The sequence below is a fragment of the Triturus cristatus genome, chromosome 2_2, assembly GCF_964204655.1.
Source record: "Triturus cristatus chromosome 2_2, aTriCri1.1, whole genome shotgun sequence".
Classification (NCBI taxonomy): Eukaryota; Metazoa; Chordata; class Amphibia; order Caudata; family Salamandridae; genus Triturus; species Triturus cristatus.
In genome coordinates this window covers 1122324938-1122349436 of record NC_140582.1, presented here as the reverse complement: position 1 = coordinate 1122349436, position 24499 = coordinate 1122324938, and positions in this window count along the sequence as shown.

Genomic DNA, 24499 nt, shown 5'->3' with positions numbered 1-24499 from the left:
ACCACCTTTCTCTTTTCAGCAATGCAAAAGATTTTTATTCTTGGTATGCCATTCTCTGGGAGGCTACAGATTTGACCCAATTCCAACAACCTTCATTAGTTCCATTAGTTATATTGTATTTCATAATAATGCTTGAGGCAGTTAGACCAACTTAAAACATAATAGGTGTTGCTGTTTATAAGAAACAAAGAAACAAAAAAGAAACATTTGAGAATAAAAAACAAATGCAAATGAAAGACTAGAAAGAAAAAAGAAATGGAGAAGAAGTGATAGGAAGAAAACATGAGAAAAGAAATAAAAGAACGGTAAAAAAAGGAAAATATATGAAAAAAGACTGAGAGAATCATAAAAGGAAGAAACACATAGTTAGAAGGGATAAGAATATAAAAGAAAATTAGGTAGAACACAAAAGAAATTAAGGTAGACATAAATGCAGTCACAGAGGTGAAACGATTGGATTCAGACAACACAAGGAGCGGAGATATGGAGTGAGGGGGGAGCAACACAGTTGTAAAACAGGCCAATGAGAAAAGAAATGAGGGACAGTGAAGGTTGAAAGACCAAGAATGTAGAGCAATGAGAATAGTGCAAAGAATGATTACGAGAAGTAGGGTTCAAACATCAGTTTGACGTTGAAATTTAATGAAATTGAAAGAGTGAGAACATTTGAAGTGATAGGCTACAGATGGCAGTGAAAGAAACAGAAAAACATAGGAGATTGAATGTGAGAGAGGATAATAGATGGGCTGACATTGACAGTGATACAGGCTGAATGCCAGTTATATTTAGGAGTTGTGTTGTCCTTGTGTCACACAAGGTGATGCATGACAGAGCAATTCCTTAATACAGATTATCAAAGCAATGCAAGGGGAGATTTGTGCCGCCTTGCACAACTTTTTAAAGAAATATTTTGCAACACAGCTTCTTAAGCTGCATTATTTTACATTTCGTGCAGGGAGGACTTCCATGGCTGGATCATGGGCATTCCTGGGCATCCACCCATGGATTTGACATAATTCAAGAATCTCAAAAAATTGTAAATCTGGAATTGGGTCAAATCTGTAGCCTCCCAGAGAATGGCATACCGAGAAGAAAAATCTTTTGCATTGCTGAAAAGAAAAAGGTGGTATTGGGTTGCTGTTGGGACAGGAATGTCTCAGCATAGTATGCAGCTGTGACACGGCTTTGGGTGCCCAACTGCGAGTCTCTGGTATCCTTGTTTTTCGATTTTTGGCCGAGCCTCATGCTAATCTAGCATGTGTGAAAAGTCTTAGACCTGTCCGTGAGCCTGTCTTGGTCCTGCTGGGTCACACCAAGTGTGCTCTTCGTAGTGACAGAGAGGACCACTGTCCCTGTCAACTTTTCAGAATTGCAATGTGGTAGTAGAGCATACAGTTTTTAAAATAATGATAATGTGACCAGACCATTTTATCTGTGTCATAGGAGTGGTGGCCTATTCACGCACACATATAAAGTTCCGCTACTACAGATGAACACAGATCCTTTCACTCATATCCCAAGCACATGGGTGTGTTTATGTATGTGTGTGGCCTGCATATTACAGACATTGTGCATGTCTGAGTGGACTAAAGTAATAGAGGACTGTAGTTTGCAGTTTGGAAGCTCCTTCCCTATTTAAGTGAACAAGATGGAGGTGAGGCTACCATTCCAGACAGTGGAAGTTTAATGCTAACATTCTTAAGATTGAAGTGAGACAACTTAGAACACTGAAGTAGGAAATGTGGAGACAAGCTCCCTGTAGATCTCTGTGTGTTATTCAGTCTTGGACAGAGTGCTGAGGCACGACATGAAGGCCAGGCAAAAGTAGTAGTGTGCATGCGTCTAGGGCTGTACATCCAGCCTCGTAATCAGGGCTGTATATTCAGCCTTGTAATCAGCCAATGTGAAGCACACTATTTCACTGACTGAAATATTGTGAGCTATGATTTGATTGGCTGACTGCAACTCAGACTCTGCAGTCTGAGCCCAGGTTGGATTCACCTAACAGAACCAGTGGTTCTGGAACAATTTCCAGAGTGGGGAGCCCTGCCATCAATGTTGCATCACTGAAGTCATAGGTATAATGAAAAATCCAAGCGTCATCCGAAGAACAAGAATAGCAAACATGTCACAACAGTGCAGTAGGAGAGTGGTAAGGGTGTGGTATGTAGCTGGTGGCATATTTTGGAGCACACTGTCACAAACATAATACTAAAGCATTATGTGGTAGCACACTGTCAATTACAAACAGCACATTTTCCATTGGCATGGCCACACCATTTCCCTCTAACATGCAGTTTTAGTAATAAAACTACATAGCGTGCAAACAAGAATTTGTGGAGATCGTGTTTAGGCAAATATGTATCATTTGCACATGACCAAGTATTAAGATTTGTTTTGATTCTATTCAAATCTTTGTTTCAATCACACTACAAAATTATAAAAAATGTGCTTTCCTGACTGCTGATATATTTTGAAATATTTGTACAGTTCATTTACAAAGTATTTAAATGTTATGTGTCAGAAAAAATGTGGCATCTTACAGCCTTTACTTTCACACTCCATGAACCCTAGCACAATTGGCAGACAGTTCATTTGAGAAAATCGGCTAACTTTGCAGTCAGAGAAAAAAAGTAAACACCAATTTCTATGATATATAAGAAACAATGTCTTTAAGGTTCATAATCTGAAATTTGACCTCTGTCTCGAACCCACAGGAAATTTGACAAGATAAAAGTGCTCATTCACATTTTGTATGAACAAAACACCTGTTCTTTGCCAGCCCGAGCTCATGCCTGAACTGACCAGCAGTCCCTAAAAATAGTTTGCCCTGATTAAAATTATCTTGCCATTGTGAGTGGATGGGTAGATTTTTCGAGGACTGTGGCGTACGAGATATGTGTAACTTCAGTTTTTAACCCTGACCACTCCTTTTAAATTCCCAAGCACAATGCATAACTGAGACTCAATTTTGGAGAAGGGACAATGGACAAATCAAAGGAGTGTGGGCATGTTTAAAACTATCTTCGCAATTGTTGTCTGTCTTAGTTCTGTGAAAATGTTCCCAAGCACCTGATTTACTAAGGTTTGTGCTTGAAACTGGATATTTATTCCTGAAAGCATATGTTTACCATTTGTGCAAATTACTGCTGTTCTACAACTTCCCAAAAATCTCATGAGTATTAAGGGAACCTATGACAATTGAATGTTGCCAGTGATACTTCGATTAATACACGTCTGAATATGAAATAACTGCAATTCTAACTGTCTGTATTTGTTAATGAAGCATAAATGTTCGTTTGCATTTCTTAACTTTTGTTTTGTTGTCAAAATTATTTTTCTAGTGGATCACTCTTACCTAGACTCCAAATTATTTTGTTTTTTGTTGCCTGCCTAGTCTCACCCCTATATTCAACAGTGTGTCAGTGGATTAAACCTTCATTCATATCCGATTTTGGCACATACCTTCCAAGGTTTATGAATGTTAGAATATCTTCTTTGCCAGGTGTATTTGAACTGATATAACCATAGGAAAGATTGACTTGAATATGCTTTCATAAGTAATGGCATTCATTCAATTAACTACCTAATGCACAAACCTTTTTTCTGAATTAGGTAAAATGTAATATTTTGTCAACTATAAAGTAGCATTGGCGCAAATATGACACATCATTAGCCTGCAGATAAGGCAAAGGTTCTGTATGTTTGGGAAACCTATTTGTTAGACCTGACAACTTAGGCTGGTCTACCCCCAACTTTTTGCCTATCTCCTCCACTTTTCTGACCTCGTTTTTGCTTTCTTTAGGGCTCTGTTCACTTTAACACTGCTAACCAGTGCTAAAGTGCATGTGGTCTTTCCACTAAACACTGTAATATTGGCTCATCCCCAAATGCAATCAATAATTTTCTTGAAAGTCCCTGGTAAAGTGCACTAATTTAGCCATTTGGTGCCTGCTGCCTGCCTCTGATAAATGTCAGGGGAAGGGTGACAGCTGGGCTCTGTGTATTCCCCATAGACAGCCACACACAATGGGAGCTTAGGTGCGACTTTGTGGGCCATCCTGGGAGGATGAAAGGGAGGAACAGGTCACAGCCTCAAATTTACACCTGAATCAACTGTATCCTGTCCCCACACAAATGGCTGCATACCCCCCATAATGAGTCTGGAGCAAGGGCAGGTAGGGAGGACCTTGGTGCACTTCAAAGACCTGTCTTTGAAGTCCCCCCCACTTCAAAGGCACAACCACATCAGTACACTTCTGGACCTGTGAAGTATCTGGAAGGAATAAAGGACTGCTGTGCTACTGAAAGACTGTCATTCTGCTATACTGCTTCTTTGCTAGACTCCTGCCTTTCTGTGCTTCCCTGCTGCCTTCTGTTCCCCTGCCTGAGTGAGAAGGATTGGAACGCCTTCACATGAACCCAGAGTAACTCAATGGCTAGCTGGCTTTTTTCCTGAACTGAAGACTCAAGGACTTAAGAGACCTTCACCTCTTCTGCTGCTGCATCTGGACTCTGCCATCTGTGAGTCTGCCTTGCCAAGTTGTGCCACTTCAGTCCTAGACCCTTGAAAGTGAAGCCTAAGGTGCTTGTTACAGTGAAACCCACACAACCTCTCTCGAACCAGTGCATCGGCACCATTGCATGAATTGGAACTTGTGCATCTCCCCCTGTTGCAGGGCCAGAACTGGTGCATGGTCTCTGCTGCATAAATCAACCAGACGCATCACCTTTGGAACCAGCAATGCATAATGCTTAATTCGAGGGCTCTAAAGCTCCGTCGGCAACAGTCTCAATAACGATAACAAGAACTACGCATCAAATCCCCAGCACTCATCGGAGCTGGTGCATTGCCCTGACCAGCTCAGTAAGGCACAGAATGGCTGGTTGAGGGGCAGCAAGGTTAGTGATTTAAATGCACTCCCACAAAGATTGTCAAGGTTCCAACCAGAAGAAGAGGGGAGAGAAACACTTACAAATAAGGTGTCCTCACAAGGCCCCCAAAATAATTTTCAAGGAAAAGTGGTAACCAGTTCCAGTCTGACCCTCAGAAGAAGGGGTTCTTTGATCACAAGACAGGGAGGATTACACCCCAATGTATGATTAGTTTGCACCCCAATGAGTGCTACAAGTATGGGCACTCCAAGGCAGACTCCAAAGGTCCCAAGAGGGAAAAGCCCCCACCGAAGGTTAGGGAGAAGGTGGTCCCAGTTAACTTTGGGGGAAAGACAGAGATGACTCTAGTTTTCCTGGGGGAATAAAGAAAAGGTGCCAAAAGGCCATATGCCTGAACATACTTCAAAGTATAGGCAGTTAGTCGCCATTATTGGGCAATGGGTGGAGGCTCTCTGAGACACAGGATCCAGCATGACTACTGTCAAGGGTCAACTGGTGTCTGCAGAACAGGTCCTACAGAACACATCCCACCAAGTCGTAGTTGTTGAAAATCGAGACAGCCATCTACCGATAGCTCTGGTTTCCTCTGAGTGGAGGGGGAGGGTGGGGCGCTCAGGTTCTCTGAAAGTTGCTGTGAGCCCTGCCATGTCTGTTGATTGTTTGCTAGGCAACAACCTGGACCACACTGCCGGGAGGGAGGTAGAGTTCAGCTTACACTTGTAGATGATGGGATTGCCTGAGTGGGTCTGTTTGACCACATGATCCATGGGTACTGAGGAAGGGAGTCAAGGGCGTCTGGAGCCTGGAACAATGGCCCAGACAACTTTCAAGAAGAGAGGCAAGGGACATGGGAAATTAGTCCCTGAATTTCCCATGTTGGAGGTTGACGAGGTTCCTGAGGAGGAGAACCTCGAGCCAACCAAGGAAGACATTCACCCCTTAGATGACCTACCTTAGCTTGCTAGATGGCAAGTTGAGAGTGGGCCTACAGAGTGCAGAAAGAGTGTCCCACTCTTGAGTGCATGAGACAACAGGCCTCCTCCTTGGAGCAAGTGAAGCCGCTGGGCATCACCAGATCTACTGGGAGAATGATCTCCTTTATAGTGAGCCTAAGGCTCCTGGTGCTGGGGCAGGCCATGTACTGGTTTTCCCCCAGTATTACAGGACCTTACTTCTGGGTTTGGCTCACTACATGCCCCTTGGACATTTAGGCCAAGCCAAGGCTTTCGCCACACTTGTCTCCCACTTTTATTGGCCCAAAATGAAGACAGCTTCAGACGCATTCTGCAGGCTCTGTCCCTCCTGCCAGGCCCAAGGGAAATCAGGGAAAAAGCAAATAGCTTCCCTTGTCCCATTGCTAGTCGTCGGTACCCCCTTTGAAAGGGCGGGCATCAATATCATTGAACTCTTGGAACCCAAGACAGCCTTAGACAACAGGTTTGTACTGGTGTTGATGGACCATGCCACCCGGGACCCAGAGGCCGTGTTGTGTTCCCCAAGGAAGTAGTTTCTGACAGGGGCACTAACTTCATGTCTCCATATATAAAGTTCATGTGGGATTAGTGTGGTGCAATTTACAAGTTTACCACGCCCTACCATCCCCAAAACAATGGTCTTGTGTAGAGATTCAGCAAGAACTTGAAGGGCGTGATTATGGAACTCACTGAGTCCATGATGCTTAAGTGGGACATCCTCTTGCTGTGCCTTCTCTGTGCCTACAGGCATCTCCGTTTATGACAGCCTCAATGATGAGAACTCCACATCACAGCCCCTTCGCTCATCAGAGCTGATGCGTCGCCACTGTTGCGCATACCAGGACTAGCACATCACTGTCATTGCAAGGATTAACACACCGCTTCAGCTGCACCTTGTGTCCTCTTCGACATTGATGCATGTGGGATCAAGGTACTTTTGTTCAGCAGGCCTTACTGGGTCCCTATATCCAGCCCACTACCCATTGCAGTCAGCCTAATCTTTTGACGTTGTCTCTGTCCGGCGAAACTAGATAGTCCAAGTAAATGCTTATTGATTCTAAGTGTAATTTAACAGTTCATTCTTTAATAATTCAAATCTCAATTTCTACTTATTGGACCTTTGTCATTTTGGTCTTGTTTTATTTATTAGATTAAGTTCTATTTGTCTAACCTGTTGTGGAATATTTTTGGGTGGTGTTCTCACTGTTGTAATGTTTAAAGTGTTCCATAACTACTTTACAATTGCCTCTAAATTAAGACTGACTGCTCTGTGCCAGGCTACCAGACGGTGAGCACATGATTTAATAGGTTTGTCTCCTTTTTACCATTACTGGTATTGTGATTGCTGACTGACTTGGGCTCACACCCTTGTCAATCAACAACCCGATTTCTAAAACTGTCATAGAAAATTGAGCCTACATCTAAACATTTCTCAGTGAAATGAATACAGAACAACACATGAGAAAAACAAAAAAGTATCTGCTCCATACTCAATCTGAAAAATCTACCAAATGCACACTTTAGGATTAAAAAAAGGGTTGTCAGTTAAATGTCTTTATATAACACACAGCAAGCCATTTAAGTCTCTGAGCCCTGTATTGGTGGATGAAACATTTTTCTGTGGGTTACGGGTGGCTAGAGAATTGATGGGGATCTTTACCCATGTTGTGTTCCCCAAGGAAGTAGTGTCTGACAGGGGCACTAACTTCATGTCTCCATACATAAAGTCCATTTGGGATTAGTATGGTGCAATTTACAAGTTCGCCACACCCTACCACCCCAAAAACTTTGGTCTTGTGGACAGATTCAACAAGAACTTGAATGGCATAATTATGGGACTCAATGAGTCCATGATGCTTAAGTGGGACATCCTCTTGCTGTGCCTTCTCTGTTCCTACAGGCATCTCCGTTGATGACAGCCTCAATGATGAGAGCTCCGCATCACAGCCCCTTCGCTCATCAGAGCTGATGTGTAATCACTGTTGTTTATACTACAACCAGCGCATCACTGTCATTCGGAGGATTGACACATTGCTTTAGCTGCACCTCGCGTCCTCTTCGACGTTGATGCAGCTGGGATCAACGTACTTTTGTTCAGCAGGCCTTACTGGGTCCCTGTATCCAGCCCACTATCCATCGCAGTCAGCCAAATCTTTTGACTTTGTCCCTGTCTGGTGAAACTAGATAGTCCAAGTAAATGCTTATTGCTTCTAAATGCTATATTAAGGTTTATTCTTTAAAAATTCATATAAGTTCTACTTATTGGACGTTTATCATTTTGGTCTTGTTTTAATTATTAGATTAAGTTCTATTTGTCTAACATGGTGTGGAATATTTTTTGGTGGTGTTCTCACTGTTACAATGTTTAAAGTGTTCAATAAATACTTTACAATTGCCTCTAAATTAAGACTGACTGCTCTTTGCCAGGCTACCAGAAAGTGACATATGAATTATTAGGTTTGTCTCCTTCTTACCCTTACTGGGATTGTGATTGTTGACTGACTTGCCAATCAACAACCCAGTGCCTAAAACTGTCATAGAAAATTGAGCCTACATCAAAACATTTCTCAATGATATTAATACAGAATGACATGAAGGAAACACAAAAAAAGTTCTGCTCCATTCTCAATCTGAAAAATCTTTCAAATGCTCACTTTTAGGATTAAAAAAAGGGTTGTCAGTTAAATGTCTGTATCTAACACACTGCAAGCCATTTAAGTCTCTGTATCCTGTAATGGTGTATGAAAAATTTGTCTGTGGATTATGGCCAGATATCCAGACAATAGGAGAGGTACAAGCCATGTGGTAGTGAAAGAGTTAAAAAAAAGTCTCTCTGACAATCAGAGGCCCCAATTGCTTTTATTTAAGGCACCACAGGACTCCCATGGGAGTCTGCAGGACCAGCTGTTGCGATGTTCTTACTTTTTAGGCTCTTCAAGCCAGACTTGTTAATTTCAAATTTCTCCTAAACAGCTAAATAAATCACAAAAACGTGGTTCTAAGTTTTTGCCAATTTTGGCGTAATTCCTATCAGCCGTTTTTCTCTATTATTGGACACTCTCCTATGGGAATTAACATGGGAAATCAGCATTTTGAGACATGTACATTTTTCTTTGTCCGTGCTTCATAGATTGGTGTGAAACTTTCTAGGAAGGAGGTAAGGCGGGTGAACCTTTTTTTGGACACTTCCATACAAATTTGTCAAACGGTACCAAATCAAAAAATGTTCTTCCTATGGAATCTCAGACCTAACTATAACCACTACAGCAGGGCAAGATTTTGGTAATTCTGTATCACACTCTACACCCACTTGCATAATTAAGAGAAGGTTGGGGCAATAATCCTGGCACAGGAGCACAGAAAAAACCAACTAGGAGAGTGCAAGCGGCTGCTTGCTGCTGCTGTTTATGTTCTATTGAATTTAATGCTATTTTCTCAGTGCAAAATGTATCCTCTGTCCAGTTAGGAATATGCTCTCCATGTAATTCCACTTAATTGGGGGGGTAATTCACATCATTATGCTAGTAAAAATTATACAAGTTACATACATTCATAATAACTGCACAGTGGCTACTGCTACTGTGTAATGCTCAAACACACATACACAAATGGTGCCAAAGTTACAAGTAAAACAATAAACACTCTCCGTATGCAACATCAGACCTAACTATAACAATACAGTGTAAGATATATATAATATATATATTTTTATGTGTGTGTGTGTGTATTACCTACTGGCGGTCGCCAGTAGGTAGTTATAGTTAGGACCCCTTTTCCATAGGAAATCCGCAACATTCTATTTTGAATAACTTTGGCGCCGGTCGACGAATCATCGCGAATTTCTCAAAATAGGTGAAGCGCTACGCTCCGCTCCTACCCTGAAAGTCTCGGGGGGATTCGTCAAGCGGGGGCTGAGAAAAAAGGGGGGTCCCAAAACGCGTTTTTCCCATGCATTTTTCCATAGGACCTTTAGACAGGGCTACAGCCCGAACGGCTGAACAGAATTACTAGAAATTTGGCAGAGAGGTAGTCCCTAGGTCAAGGAAGTGCCTTTTGTAGGTTTGGTGTAAATCTGTTCAGTAGGTCCTGAGAAAATAGCATTTAAATCAATATATATATCTGAGCCAGCTTACGGTATGCTTACCGTAAGCTTACCGTACGCGTACGGTGGCGTGCGCGAGCGCGATTCTGATTGGCTGTTAGATCTTAGTAAACATTCGAATCGGCCGAAACCAGGAAGCGGCGGCCGCCATTTTGTGTGTTTCACTCAGAAAAAAAAGAGTGAAAACAAGAAAAGGGGGCAAGGAGGAGAGTTACAGACTCCCTTACATTTGTGAGGGGGTCAAAGAAGGACAGAAAAGTACAAAAAAAACATTTATGGATTTTAAAAAAAATCACGGGGTACGCATACGGTAAGCTTACGGTAAGCGTACGGAAGAAAAAATAAATAAAAAAAGAAATGAAATGCAGATTTAAGAGTTTAGATATTAGGGGGCTCTAAAAAGAGCCGTTGTGTTTATGAAGTGATTTTTTAAGTGGTACCTACAAGTAAGTACCGATGCAGAGTCTAAGGTTCAAGAGGAAGACTCTGTTCCCTTCATCATTGAAGTGCACACCATCTCCTCTATAAATGTCTTGCATGTCATAACGCAAGTTGTTGTGGTAAATGGCACCCATACCATAGTCACGGAGGAAAGCAGAAACAGATTTGTTGGCGTGCTTTCTTGCTTTGTCAATTTGCGGACAGAAATGATTGGATCAGTTCCATTTTTGCCTTTGGCATATGTTGGAAAACACAAAGGCAGTTTTAGGGAAAAGTGAAAACAGTTGTGCAAAGGTGTCCTTCATAAGCATTTCCAGACCTACCCCAGTCAAAGTGCCTAGGTCATTGCCACCACAGTGCACTATTATGAGGTCAGGGTGTTGGATTTGCATGAAGGATTTCACCAATGGCATCAATTGGTGCCACTTTAACCCTCTCTGACCAATCCATTTAATGTCTACATTTGGCAAAGCAAGGTCTCTCACCATACCTGTTTTCTATGCAAACTTTTCACTCCAGAAGACATAGCTGTGCCCTACAATCCAAACTGTGAACATCTTCAAAGGAGAACTGGATGCACTCAGGAGGTGTCTTTCAGTAGAATGGCAATAAGAAAAGAAAGACAGTTTGGAAATGGAGGCATACATATTTTTTTCAAAACAAAAAGAACTGATTGGCTGTTTCATACCATTCTAGAATAAAAACTAGGCTGTATGTGTAAATTAATAGAAGCATGTTTTGTATTGGTACAAAAAAATGTGTTACCAAAGAACAGTACTATGGATTTGCTGTTAGGTTTGAAAAGTCAAGCACTCTTGCTCTGTGGAATTGAAACATCGTGTGGCGAACTTCTGACCTAACTCCACACAGCAGTGTTCCATGAGCTGTTGCTATGGTAGCAGGCAGAAGTCAAGTTGGGGGAAGGGTACTTTTGGAAAAGGGTTGGTTTTCAACCAATAGAAATGTGTGATTACATTTGAAAAAAAGGGGGAAGCACTGAGATTTGAAACTTACATGTATATGTGTGGAAAAATAGAGGGAAAGTTTGCCATTATCTGGTTCTGCTGAGAGGAGAGAGGTGTAGAGAACAGAGATCCTGGCTCTGATAATCTGCTGTTTGAGTGCCACATTTCTTTCACAACTAACTAATTTTAAAGGTGAGTTTAGAGTTTGAGAGGGGATGTATATGGTAAATTAAGAAATGAATAATAGAATTGGAATTCCTTTTGTAGAAGTTGTGTTTATTATTTTCTGTTTTGGGAGAAATTTAAATGTGAGGAACATGTAAAATAATATTCATGATAAATTAAGGTGTACTGGTAAAAATAGGGAATACTTTAAGGGTTTGAGGTTGCAGTCAGTAATGCAAATACATTCAGCATCACTAAGGCTGGTTGCCCTTGCTGGAGTGTAGGCAGTCACCGAGGATACACATGGTGGTGGTCTGAAAAAGCAGTTTGGACATGGGCTTTTTAAGAAAATCTAAAAAGTGGATTCATAATGTGTCAGTCTGTAAAAGTGATTTTCACTTGCCAAAAAAAAAGAGCAGTAAGTGTGCATTTAAATTGGCAAAGAAATTTCGTTTTGTGACTAATGTGAAAACATGACTCTGTGTGCAAATAGGAATTACAGGCAGAGATTTATTGCGTATTGCTCTGGTGATTTCACAGTTGCATTAGATGGAAAGGGGGAGCGATTTTTTGGTGCAGAAGCAGACTCTTAGCACACACCCAGCTCCTGTCCATGTATAATCATGCACAGTATTTAGAAGCGAGTGGGGTTTTCAGGTTTCAGTCTGTAATGCAAATACATTCAGGATCACTAAGGCTGGTTGCCCTTGCTGGAGTGTAGGCAGTCACCGAGGATACATATGGTGGTGGTCTGAAAAAGCAGTCTGGACATGGGCTTTTTAAAAAAAATCTGAAAAGTGGTTTCATAATGTGTCAGTCTGTAAAAGTGATTTTCACTTGCCAAAAAAAAAGAGCAGTAAGTGTGCATTCAAATTGGCAAAGAAATTTCGTTTTGGGACTAATGTGAAAACATGACTCTGTGTGCAAATAGGAATTACAGGCAGAGATTTATTGCGTTTTGCTCTGGTGATTTCACAGTTGCATTAGTAGGAAAAAGGGGGAGCGATTTTTTGGGGGAAGAAGCAGACTCTTAGCACACACCCAGCTGCTTACCATGTGGAATCATGCACAGTATTTAGAAGCGAGTGGGGTTTTCAGGTTTCAGTCTGTAATGCAAATACATTCAGCATCACTAAGGCTGGTTGCCCTTGCTGGAGTGTAGGCAGTCACTGAGGATACACATGGTGGTGGTCTGAAAAAGCAGTCTGGACATGGGCTTTTTTAAAAAAATCTGAAAAGTGGTTTCATAATGTGTCAGTCTGTAAAAGTGATTTTCACTTGCCAAAAAAAAAGAGCAGTAAGTGTGCATTCAAATTGGCAAAGAAATTTCGTTTTGGGACTAATGTGAAAACATGACTCTGTGTGCAAATAGGAATTACAGGCAGAGATTTATTGCGTTTTGCTCTGGTGATTTCACAGTTGCATTAGTAGGAAAAAGGGGGAGCGATTTTTTGGGGGAAGAAACAGACTCTTAGCACACACCCAGCTGCTTACCATGTGGAATCATGCACAGTATTTAGAAGCGAGTGGGGTTTTCAGGTTTCAGTCTGTAATGCAAATACATTCAGCATCACTAAGGCTGGTTGCCCTTGCTGGAGTGTAGGCAGTCACTGAGGATACACATGGTGGTGGTCTGAAAAAGCAGTCTGGACATGGGCTTTTTTAAAAAAATCTGAAAAGTGGTTTCATAATGTGTCAGTCTGTAAAAGTGATTTTCACTTGCCAAAAAAAAAGAGCAGTAAGTGTGCATTCAAATTGGCAAAGAAATTTCGTTTTGGGACTAATGTGAAAACATGACTCTGTGTGCAAATAGGAATTACAGGCAGAGATTTATTGCGTTTTGCTCTGGTGATTTCACAGTTGCATTAGTAGGAAAAAGGGGGAGCGATTTTTTGGGGGAAGAAGCAGACTCTTAGCACACACCCAGCTGCTTACCATGTGGAATCATGCACAGTATTTAGAAGCGAGTGGGGTTTTCAGGTTTCAGTCTGTAATGCAAATACATTCAGCATCACTAAGGCTGGTTGCCCTTGCTGGAGTGTAGGCAGTCACTGAGGATACACATGGTGGTGGTCTGAAAAAGCAGTCTGGACATGGGCTTTTTTAAAAAAAATCTGAAAAGTGGTTTCATAATGTGTCAGTCTGTAAAAGTGATTTTCACTTGCGAAAAAAAAAGAGCAGTAAGTGTGCTTTCAAATTGGCAAAGAAATTTCGTTTTGGGACTAATGTGAAAACATGACTCTGTGTGCAAATAGGAATTACAGGCAGAGATATATTGCGTTTTGCTCTGGTGATTTCACAGTTGCATTAGTAGGAAAAAGGGGGAGCGATTTTTTGGGGGAAGAAGCAGACTATTAGCACACACCCAGCTCCTTTCCATGTATAATCATGCACAGTATTTAGAAGCGAGTGGGGTTTTCAGGTTTCAGTCTGTAATGCAAATACATTCTGCATCACTAAGGCTGGTTGCCCTTGCTGGAGTGTAGGCAGTCACCGAGGATACACATGGTGGTGGTCTGAAAAAGCAGTCTGGACATGTGCAATTTAAAAAAATCTGAAAAGTGGTTTCATAATGTGTCAGTCTGTAAAAGTGATTTTCACTTGCCAAAAAAAAAGAGCAGTAAGTGTGCATTCAAATTGGCAAAGAAATTTCGTTTTGGGACTAATGTGAAAACATGACTCTGTGTGCAAATAGGAATTACAGGCAGAGATTTATTGCGTTTTGTTCTGGTGATGTCACAGTTGCATTAGTAGGAAAAAGGCGGAGCGATTTTTTGGGGGAAGAAGCAGACTCTTAGCACACACCCAGCTCCTTTCCATGTATAATCATGCACAGTATTTAGAAGCGAGTGGGGTTTTCAGGTTTCAGTCTGTAATGCAAATACATTCTGCATCACTAAGGCTGGTTGCCCTTGCTGGAGTGTAGGCAGTCACCGAGGATACACATGGTGGTGGTCTGAAAAAGCAGTCTGGACATGTGCAATTTAAAAAAATCTGTAAAGTGGTTTCATAATGTGTCAGTCTGTAAAAGTGATTTTCACTTGCCAAAAAAAAAGAGCAGTAAGTGTGCATTCAAATTGGCAAAGAAATTTCGTTTTGGGACTAATGTGAAAACATGACTCTGTGTGCAAATAGGAATTACAGGCAGAGATTTATTGCGTTTTGTTCTGGTGATTTCACAGTTGCATTAGTAGGAAAAAGGGGGAGCGATTTTTTGGGGGAAGAAGCAGACTCTTAGCACACACCCAGCTCCTGTCAATGTATAATCATGCACAGTATTTACAAGCGAGTGGGGTTTTGAGGTTTCAGTCTGTAATGCAAATACAATCAGGATCACTAAGGCTGGTTGCCCTTGCTGGAGTGTAGGCAGTCACCGAGGATACACATGGTGGTGGTCTGAAAAAGCAGTCTGGACATGGGCTTTTTAAAAAAAATCTGAAAAGTGGTTTCATGATGTGTCAGTCTGTAAAAGTGAATTTCACTTGCCAAAAAAAAGAGCAGTAAGTGTGCATTCAAATTGGCAAAGAAATTTCGTTTTGGGACTAATGTGAAAACATGACTCTGTGTGCAAATAGGAATTACAGGCAGAGATTTTTTGCGTTTTGCTCTGGTGATTTCACAGTTGCATTAGTAGGAAAAAGGGGGAGCGATTTTTTGGGGGAAGAAGCAGACTCTTAGCACACACCCAGCTGCTTACCATGTGGAATCATGCACAGTATTTAGAAGCGAGTGGGGTTTTGAGGTTTCAGTCTGTAATGCAAATACAATCAGGATCACTAAGGCTGGTTGCCCTTGCTGGAGTGTAGGCAGTCACCGAGGATACACATGGTGGTGGTCTGAAAAAGCAGTCTGGACATGGGCTTTTTAAAAAAAATCTGAAAAGTGGTTTCATAATGTGTCAGTCTGTAAAAGTGATTTTCACTTGCCAAAAAAAAAGAGCAGTAAGTGTGCTTTCAAATTGGCAAAGAAATTTCGTTTTGGGACTACTGTGAAAACATGACTCTGTGTGCAAATAGGAATTACAGGCAGAGATATATTGCGTTTTGCTCTGGTGATTTCACAGTTGCATTAGTAGGAAAAAGGGGGAGCGATTTTTTGGGGGAAGAAGCAGACTCTTAGCACACACCCAGCTCCTGTCCATGTATAATCATGCACAGTATTTACAAGCGAGTGGGGTTTTCAGGTTTCAGTCTGTAATGCAAATACATTCAGCATCACTAAGGCTGGTTGCCCTTGCTGGAGTGTAGGCAGTCACCGAGGATACACATGGTGGTGGTCTGAAAAAGAAGTCTGGACATGGGCTTTTTTAAAAAAATCTGAAAAGTGGTTTCATAATGTGTCAGTCTGTAAAAGTGATTTTCACTTGCCAAAAAAAAAGAGCAGTAAGTGTGCTTTCAAATTGGCAAAGAAATTTCGTTTTGGGACTAATGTGAAAACATGACTCTGTGTGCAAATAGGAATTACAGGCAGAGATATATTGCGTTTTGCTCTGGTGATTTCACAGTTGCATTAGTAGGAAAAAGGGGGAGTGATTTTTTGGGGGAAGAAGCAGACTCTTAGCACACACCCAGCTCCTGTCCATGTATAATCATGCACAATATTTACAAGTGAGTGGGGTTTTCAGGTTTCAGTCTGTAATGCAAATACATTCAGCATCACTAAGGCTGGTTGCCCTTGCTGGAGTGTAGGCAGTCACCGAGGATACACATGGTGGTGGTCTGAAAAAGCAGTCTGGACATGTGCAATTTAAAAAAAATAAAAAGTGGTTTCATAATGTGTCAGTCTGTAAAAGTGATTTTCACTTGCCAAAAAAAAAGAGCAGTAAGTTTGCTTTCAAATTGGCAAAGAAATTTCGTTTTGGGACTAATGTGAAAACATGACTCTGTGTGGAAATAGGAATTACAGGCAGAGATTTATTGCGTTTTGCTCTGGTGATTTCACAGTTGCATTAGTAGGAAAAAGGGGGAGCGATTTTTTGGGGGAAGAAGCAGACTCTTAGCACACACCCAGCTCCTTTCCATGTATAATCATGCACAGTATTTAGAAGCGAGTGGGGTTTTCAGGTTTCAGTCTGTAATGCAAATACATTCAGCATCACTAAGGCTGGTTGCCCTTGCTGGAGTGTAGGTAGTCACCGAGGATACACATGGTGGTGGTCTGAAAAAGCAGTCTGGACATGGGCTTTTTTAAAAAACTGAAAAGTGGTTTCATAATGTGTCAGTCTGTAAAAGTGATTTTAACTTGCCAAAAAAAAAGAGCAGTAAGTGTGCATTCAAATTGGCAAAGAAATTACGTTTTGTGACTATTGTGAAAAGAAATGTAGTAATATATTTAAATAAAAGAAAGGATTTTTTTTTTAGTTTTTTTCAGGTATTGCTGAAGAGCAGTGGACAAAATTTAAGATGCCTACAAAATCCGGAGTTCAAAAAACGCACAAAAAAAACTATATTTGAAGACAACTAGAGGACCAAAGTTAGTAGAAGATGCTCATGTTGGGAAAAAGAAAAAATCTTCTGGTAAGCAGAAAAAACAATTTCTAAAAAACATATTCAAAAGAATGAAAAATGTACAAAATGTCTGTACTCGAAAGGATGTTTTGATGAAAAAAGGAGAGGAAAAAATTGACAATTTAGTTAATGCAAATATACCTTCAGCAACTGAAAAGATTTATATAAATAGAAAAACAGCGTTTAAAGAGATACGTAGAAAAATGTTTCAGAGAAGAGTTATGTCTAATTTGATGAAGGATGTGAAGAAATATAAGAAAAAGACAAAGTTTTATAAAAGAAAAAAAGAAATAGAAGCCATTGCAGCAAAGGCATTAGAATTAAAAAGGAAACTATTCATTTTAATTTTGAATAGGATGCGTACATTAGACAAAATGGTTAATGTACTGAAATCACATAGCAAAAGGAAAAGAGTAGTGAACAGAACAAACTTTTGTAAAGTGTTTTTAGGAAAGTGGATGCATAGTTCAAGTAGTGAACCTTTTTTTAATGAAGAGAGCTATTTTCAAAGTAATAGTTTGCTGCATGCAGTTGACACCAGAGGTCGTTCTTACGAAGTAAAAAATGGTTGCATAATGGAGAAGGAGATAATGGTTCCAAGAGATGAGGTACAAGTGATGGCAGATGAGGCTATGGGGAGACGTCCTAAAGCCCCAGTGTACACTTGGAATTGTAGTAGTATTTGCACTGTGCGTCAGGAATCTATTGACAAATTTCGAGAGTTTCTAAGAGAATATAGTAAAAAAAGTATAAAACAGAAGATTAAGGTGCTTCAAAGTCTGGATCCATGCAGAGTGAGAGAGAATACTGGTTTGCAGGGTCATTCTCTGGCTTGTCTATCTAGAAAAGTGTGCAATAGTGTTTTCCATCATTTTAGGATGCTGGCTGTTCATCATACTGAAATGAGAAAGTTTGTGAGACGGTTGTATTTTGCCAAAAGTCCAGCAATAAAGTTAAATGAATTGAATAGGGCTCTGTTCCGAGGAACGGTATCAGATGTAGAGAAGGTTGTGGATGAAATTCAGTTTTGTTACTTTGGTCCTGAACAAAACAGTGCAGAGAAGGACACAGTAAATGAGGAAGAAGTGGAAGAGAATGTAGAACCCTCTGTAAGTAACACATTTAATGATCATATAACAAAATTTGCAATAGTCTCTAATGAAAGACCAAATTTTACTTGTATTTGTTGCCGCAGAACTCATTATAGAAAACAAACTAGGAATGTTGATCTCTACAGAAAGAGTGAAAATGAAGATAATTATAAGTGGAAGGATTTTGCCACATATATATTTCTAGAAAATTGTTTTGATTTGGGTGAAGATCAGCGTATTTGTAAATACTGTTACAACAAGTTAGAGGAAAATAGAATGCCGACCAGAGCTGTACATAATAATTTAGAATTGGATGCTATTCCTGCTGAACTTTCTGAATTAAATACATATGAGTCTATACTCATTCAATGTGTTCATCCGTTCCAGACCATAGTACGTATGGAGCCCAAAACTGGTAAATTGCCTCCTTCTGATTTACTGAGAGGTTTAAAAGGAAGAGTGGTGTATTTGCCCTTGGATTTGAAAAAAAATGTGGAAACTATTGAAGCGGATACTTTGGAAACTGAACCATTAATTATTCTGGTTAATGGTGTACCTACAAAGAATAAGAAGATTTGGCAGGAGCTGGTAGATGTGCGGAAAGTACAAAGAGCAAATTTGTATTTGAAAAGGAATAACAAATGGTATGAATCAATTTATATAGAAGAAGAAGAAGAAGAAGATTTACAAGAAGACACAGAAACACCAACTGGACAAATTGAAAAAGTGGACAAGTCAAAGGAAGAAGAAATTTATGAACATTTTAGCATACATCCTCTTCATTCAAAAGAAGTTATGGGAGATAATATTGATCTCTTTCAGATGAAGAAAGCAAAAGGAACTCCCGTGAGTGTATGGGAGGAGAGCTTGGAAGCTCGATGTTTTCCCCAGCTGTTTCCTAAAGGAAAAGGAGGACGATACGATGAACGTCCAGAACAGATTCCAGCTTCTGAGTATCGGACTACAAGACTATATGCTGAAGATCCCAGATTTCGACAAAGTATTCCTTATTTGTTCCATCTTTTATTTGAAAGCGACTTGTCTGCACTGTCTTATGCAGTAAATCACATTTTAAAAAGTGGAGTACATTTACAAAATGTGTCTGCTAAGGATTTTATGGAGAAAGTGCAGCACCGAGATGATCATTTGGAAACACAACTGATCAATCTGATGGCTTGTCAGCGTGGGACAAATGAATATTGGTACCGACGCCATGGTGAACTAAAATGCATGTTACGGAATTTAGGAACACCAACATGGTTCGTTACCCTAAGCTGTGCGGAGTACGCTTGGGATGATTTACTGGATTTTCTACGAGAGGCAAATTCAAACATTAAAAACATTGAATACAAGACAGCAGGAGAACTGTGCTCATTGGATCAGGTTAATGTTTGCAGATATTTCAATCATAGATTTGAGGCTATGATGTCCTTCATCTGCAATAAAAAAAATCCACCTCTTGGAGAAGTAGTAGATTTCTTTTGGAGAAAAGAGTACCAGGCAAGAGGTGCTCCTCATATTCATATGCTGTTGTGGATCAAGGATGCCCCAAAGTTTGGAACAGATACTGATGAAGCAGTGTTATCTTTCATTGAAGAATATGCAACATGTGCTATACCAAAAAGCACAGAAGAGAAAAAGTTAAAGGAGCAAGTTTTACGTTTCCAAAGTCATCGGTGTGGAAAATACTGTCGACGGAAATACAAGAGCAAAGATAAATACTACACTAAATGTCGATTTGGATTTCCTAGACCTGTTCTTTCAAATGGAAGAGTCAACAGTTTTATGTCAGCTGTGAGACATACTATCACAAGGAAATCACCTAAGAATACCTACAACCTAAAAAGAAAAGAAGAATCCAAAAATATAAATGACTACAACCCAGTCATTTTATCCATGTGGAACGCTAACATGGATATACAGTATGTAGCTGACAATTCCATTGCTGTTGCTCGATATGTAACGTCTTACATTACGAAATCAGAAAAAACAGAATTGAAGGAAATGTGGGAAGAGATTTCTCACGAGAAGACTGTCAGTAAGAAGCTGTACAGTTTCAGTTTGAAGATGTTATCGCATCGAGAAATTGGATCCTACGAATGTTCAGATAGGTTATCTTCTGCAAGTCTCTACTCGAAGTCAAGAAGAATAATTTGGGCAAGTTTAGGCCTTGCAGCAATGAGAAATCGGGTACTGAAATCTGTTGGAGAAATTGAATATTTGGCCGAGAATGACCCAGAAAGTACAGATATTTTGAAATCAAACATGTTGGACACATATTATCCCAAGAGAAGTCAACATCTGGAGAACATGTGTCTCTATGAAGTGCTGCAGAACTACATTTATTCACGGAAAGCCGCAGAAGACATCAACAATGGAAAATATAAAGTCGTTGGTGAGGAAGGATGTTTGGTGAAGCAAACAAAAGGAAGTTTGATAAATCACAGGAAGCTGAGTTGCGACACTACTGACAAGAAGGAATTTTACTACTTGGCTCTTTTACAGTTGTTTAAACCATGGCGTACACAGGATGAACTACTGGGAAAATTTCAAAGCTATGAAGATTCTTTTAATGCTTGCAAAGACAGCATACAATGCAGTACATTCTCAAGTTATCTGCAAATGTTAAATGAAGAAATTGAACAGGAAACTACAATTGCAGCAGAAATAGCTAGAGACAGTTCTCAGGACAGCCAAAGTTCAGGAACACTCAGTCAAGATCCCCTAGGACAACCAATCGTTGAAAATGAAGCATCAATAGCCATGAATGAAGTGGAAACGGCTATGAATCAAGCTCAAGAAGAATTTATAGACTTAGAAAATTTGGAAAGACAACTGAATCAAGAGCAGCAACAAATTTATGAAGAGATCAGAAGCAAAAGTGAACACGGATTTCTACATGAAAAAAAAGAGTGCTCATGCACATCATTTCATCCAATCAGGATGTATGTAAGCGGACAAGCTGGAACTGGAAAAAGTTTCCTTATAAAAGTCATCAGAAGCTACCTACAGCAAAAAACAGATTCTACTTTGTCTTGTGTGGTTACTGCTCCAACTGGGTTAGCAGCATATAACATAAAAGGAATCACTTTACATCGTTTGCTAATGTTACCAGTGGAGCATGAGAACAAAATACAATACAACAAGCTAACTGGAGAAGCATCCTTGGAAGTTTCAAGAGTATTGAAGAAGATGCAAGTTCTCATTATTGATGAGGTGAGCATGGTATCAAACTTAATGCTTGCCTTTGTGCATTTAAGAATGCAGCAAATTTTGAAGACAGACTATGACATGTTATTTGGTGGAAAACACGTCATAGTTTTTGGAGATCTTTTGCAACTTACTCCAGTTAAAGGACAACCAGTGTTTAGTACTGTCACACATGAAGACACGAAGAAGTCATTGGGAAGCATCGGAAATACAAATATTTGGTCCTTCTTTGAGTACAAGGAACTTACTACTAATATGAGGCAAGCAAGCGATGAAGAATATGGAAGTATTCTGAAAGATATCAGAATTGGACTACTCACAGAAGTTGGCAAAAAAGCATTACAGAGTCGGCTGCTACATAATTTATTTCCAAAGGAAGAAATAGTTGCAGAGAAGATATACAAGAACATTGCAGAAAACAAAAGTGTCATCTGCTTAATGCCAACTCTACGTGAATGCTCAATATTTAATGAGGAGCTTTTGAAATTGGAAAAGGAAGAGATCAGGAAATTGGAAGCAGTGGACAAAATTGAGGATGGAAGACTTACTGTCACAGTAACAGGCAAACTGAAAAATAAATTGGACTCACTAGAGAAGAACATCTCCAAAACAGCTGGATTAGAAAAAAATCTATATGTTTGCATGAACTGTAGAGTATTTTTAAGAAGAAATTTGGATGTTGAAAAAGGTTTAGTTAATGGAGCTATGGGAAGAGTTGTGGGTTTTATTAATTATCAGAAAAAAGATGGAATTGAATGTTTAAAAATAAAATTTGATCAGATAGAAGAAGTTAAAGATATTTGTCGTTGTACAGTTCGTTTCATGCTTGTGAAAGACTTATATGTACGTAGGAAGCAGTTTCCGTTTTCTCTAGCATATGCTGTAACTATTCACAAGTCTCAAGGATTGACTGTAGATTGTGCATTTGTGAACATTGGTTCAACTGTATTCAAAGAAGGTATGGCATATGTTGCTTTGTCACGAGTGAAAACATTATCAGGTTTATTCATGATAGACTTTGATGATTCAAAAGTTAGTGCTGATACAAACTGTGTAAAGGAGTATAATAGATTAAGAAGAAGCTATGCTCCTCATTTAGGTCAGTATCCTGTGTTGGAGAAACGTGTAGTTTCTCGTAAAAGAAAAAATGAGAATATCTGTAATGAAGATGTAGAGAAGAGGAAAAAAAAGAGGAGTGATGTAATTGCAAGCAAAAAGAAAAAGGAAAATGAAGAACAGGTTGTAGGATGTCATTTTGAAAATAGCTCTGGTGTCAACTGCTACGCAAATGTAGTGCTGAATGTTGCATTTTATCTGGAAAGTTTGCAAGAGCAGATAATAGTAAATCAGGGAAAAAGATTCTGTTCTGAGCTGAGTCTCCTTTTTCAAAAGCTGAGTAAAGATAAAACTCAAATAGAAAGTGCTACTGAAATTAGAAAACTTTTAGATATATGTTCAGGACGAACACAGTTTTCTCAAAATGTACAGCAAGATGCACAGGAATTCTTGATGTATTTTCTTCAGGTACTGGAAGAAGAAGGGGTTCCCATTGAAAATGTTTTTGGTCTCTCTTATAAATGGGAACATAGTTGTGAAAACTGTTATAATATATGTGGCTCTAATGTTGATAATGAAAGGTTTATTTATTTGACATTGCCAGACAGTAAAACAGTCACTTTTGCAAAATTAGTTAAAGATGCTAATCATAGCATGAAATGCGGTGAGTGTAAATCTGACATGTTTTCAACATTAATTTTAAACGAATACGGAAAGTATGTAATTTTAATGATGCAACGATGTAGAGATGATGGTTCAAAATTGGATACTTTAATAAAGAAGTTTACAGGACAGCAATTATCAATTTCAGGAAAAACTTTTGTAACTGTTGCAATAATTTTCCATGATGGACCTACTGTTACTTCTGGACATTACACAGTTTATCTTAAATGTGAAAAAGGCTGGACACTGTGTAATGATTCCCAATTGATTTTCAAACAACGTTTGCCTTTTGATTTAGCAAATTCCTATCTAATCTTCCTGAAACCTAAATTTTAGAGAAACTTGGCAAGATCTGGACAAAATAATTTTACCATTTTACTGGATTACCATTGGAAATTTCTAAAAAAAAAGATTTTTTAAATTATCATTTGGCCTAATGGAAAGATAACCAATTGTAATGTTGACTTTTTTAATTTTTAATGAAACTTTCAAAAACCAATAATTTAGAGATAATCGGTACCATCTGCACAATTTAAATTTTGGAATGTTATTGGAGTGCCATTGGAAATTTTTTCAAAAATGATTTTAAAAATTACTATTCGGCCATGTGGAAAAGTAACCAATTCTATTGTGGACTTATTAAATTATTAAAAAAAATTTCTTGAACCAAAATGTTACAGAGAATCGGTGAGATCTGGACAAATTAAACTTTAGAATTTTATTGGATTACCGTTGGAAATTTAATCCCAAAAAAATTTTAAAATTACTATTTTGCCTAAAGGAAATGGAATCAGATGTATTGTGGAGTTATTTGAGATATAATATTGTGATTATACTTCTGAAACAAAAATATCAGACGGTATTTTAAAGAAATAAGTATTGTTTTTTGATGATATTTTTTTAGAATATTATGCATTTCTGTAATGTTAAGTTTAAGTGAGAAGAGATTCTGGGCTTTTTTAATACAATCTTTGAGATTGTTATTTTTTTTTTGCCCGCTGTTAAATGATGAATGCAATTGCTTTCACAATTTAAAGTGAAATGCAATATATTCTGAAAACAGCAAAAATAAGGCAAAAATATTTTTTTTAAAAATATGTAAATACGAGTACTGTATTTTAAAATGTTTAAAAAATATTAATACTTTTTTCTTTTTTTTCAGATTGATATAGAAAATTTTCGAAAACTAGACCCATTTTTAAAGGAATTTTTAAAAAAAAAAACAAATGAATAAATATTTTTTTGAGTGGGTATGGTAAGTCAATAATAATAATTGTAGTGTTTCAAAGTCCTTGTAATGTGATTATTGATTTTTAGTGTTTTTAAAAAAAAAAAAAAAAAAAATTACGCGCACCGTACGCGTACGGTAAAAAAAAAAAAAAAAAAGTTTTTAAAAATATCTATAAAAAAAAGATGAAAGATAAGGTTG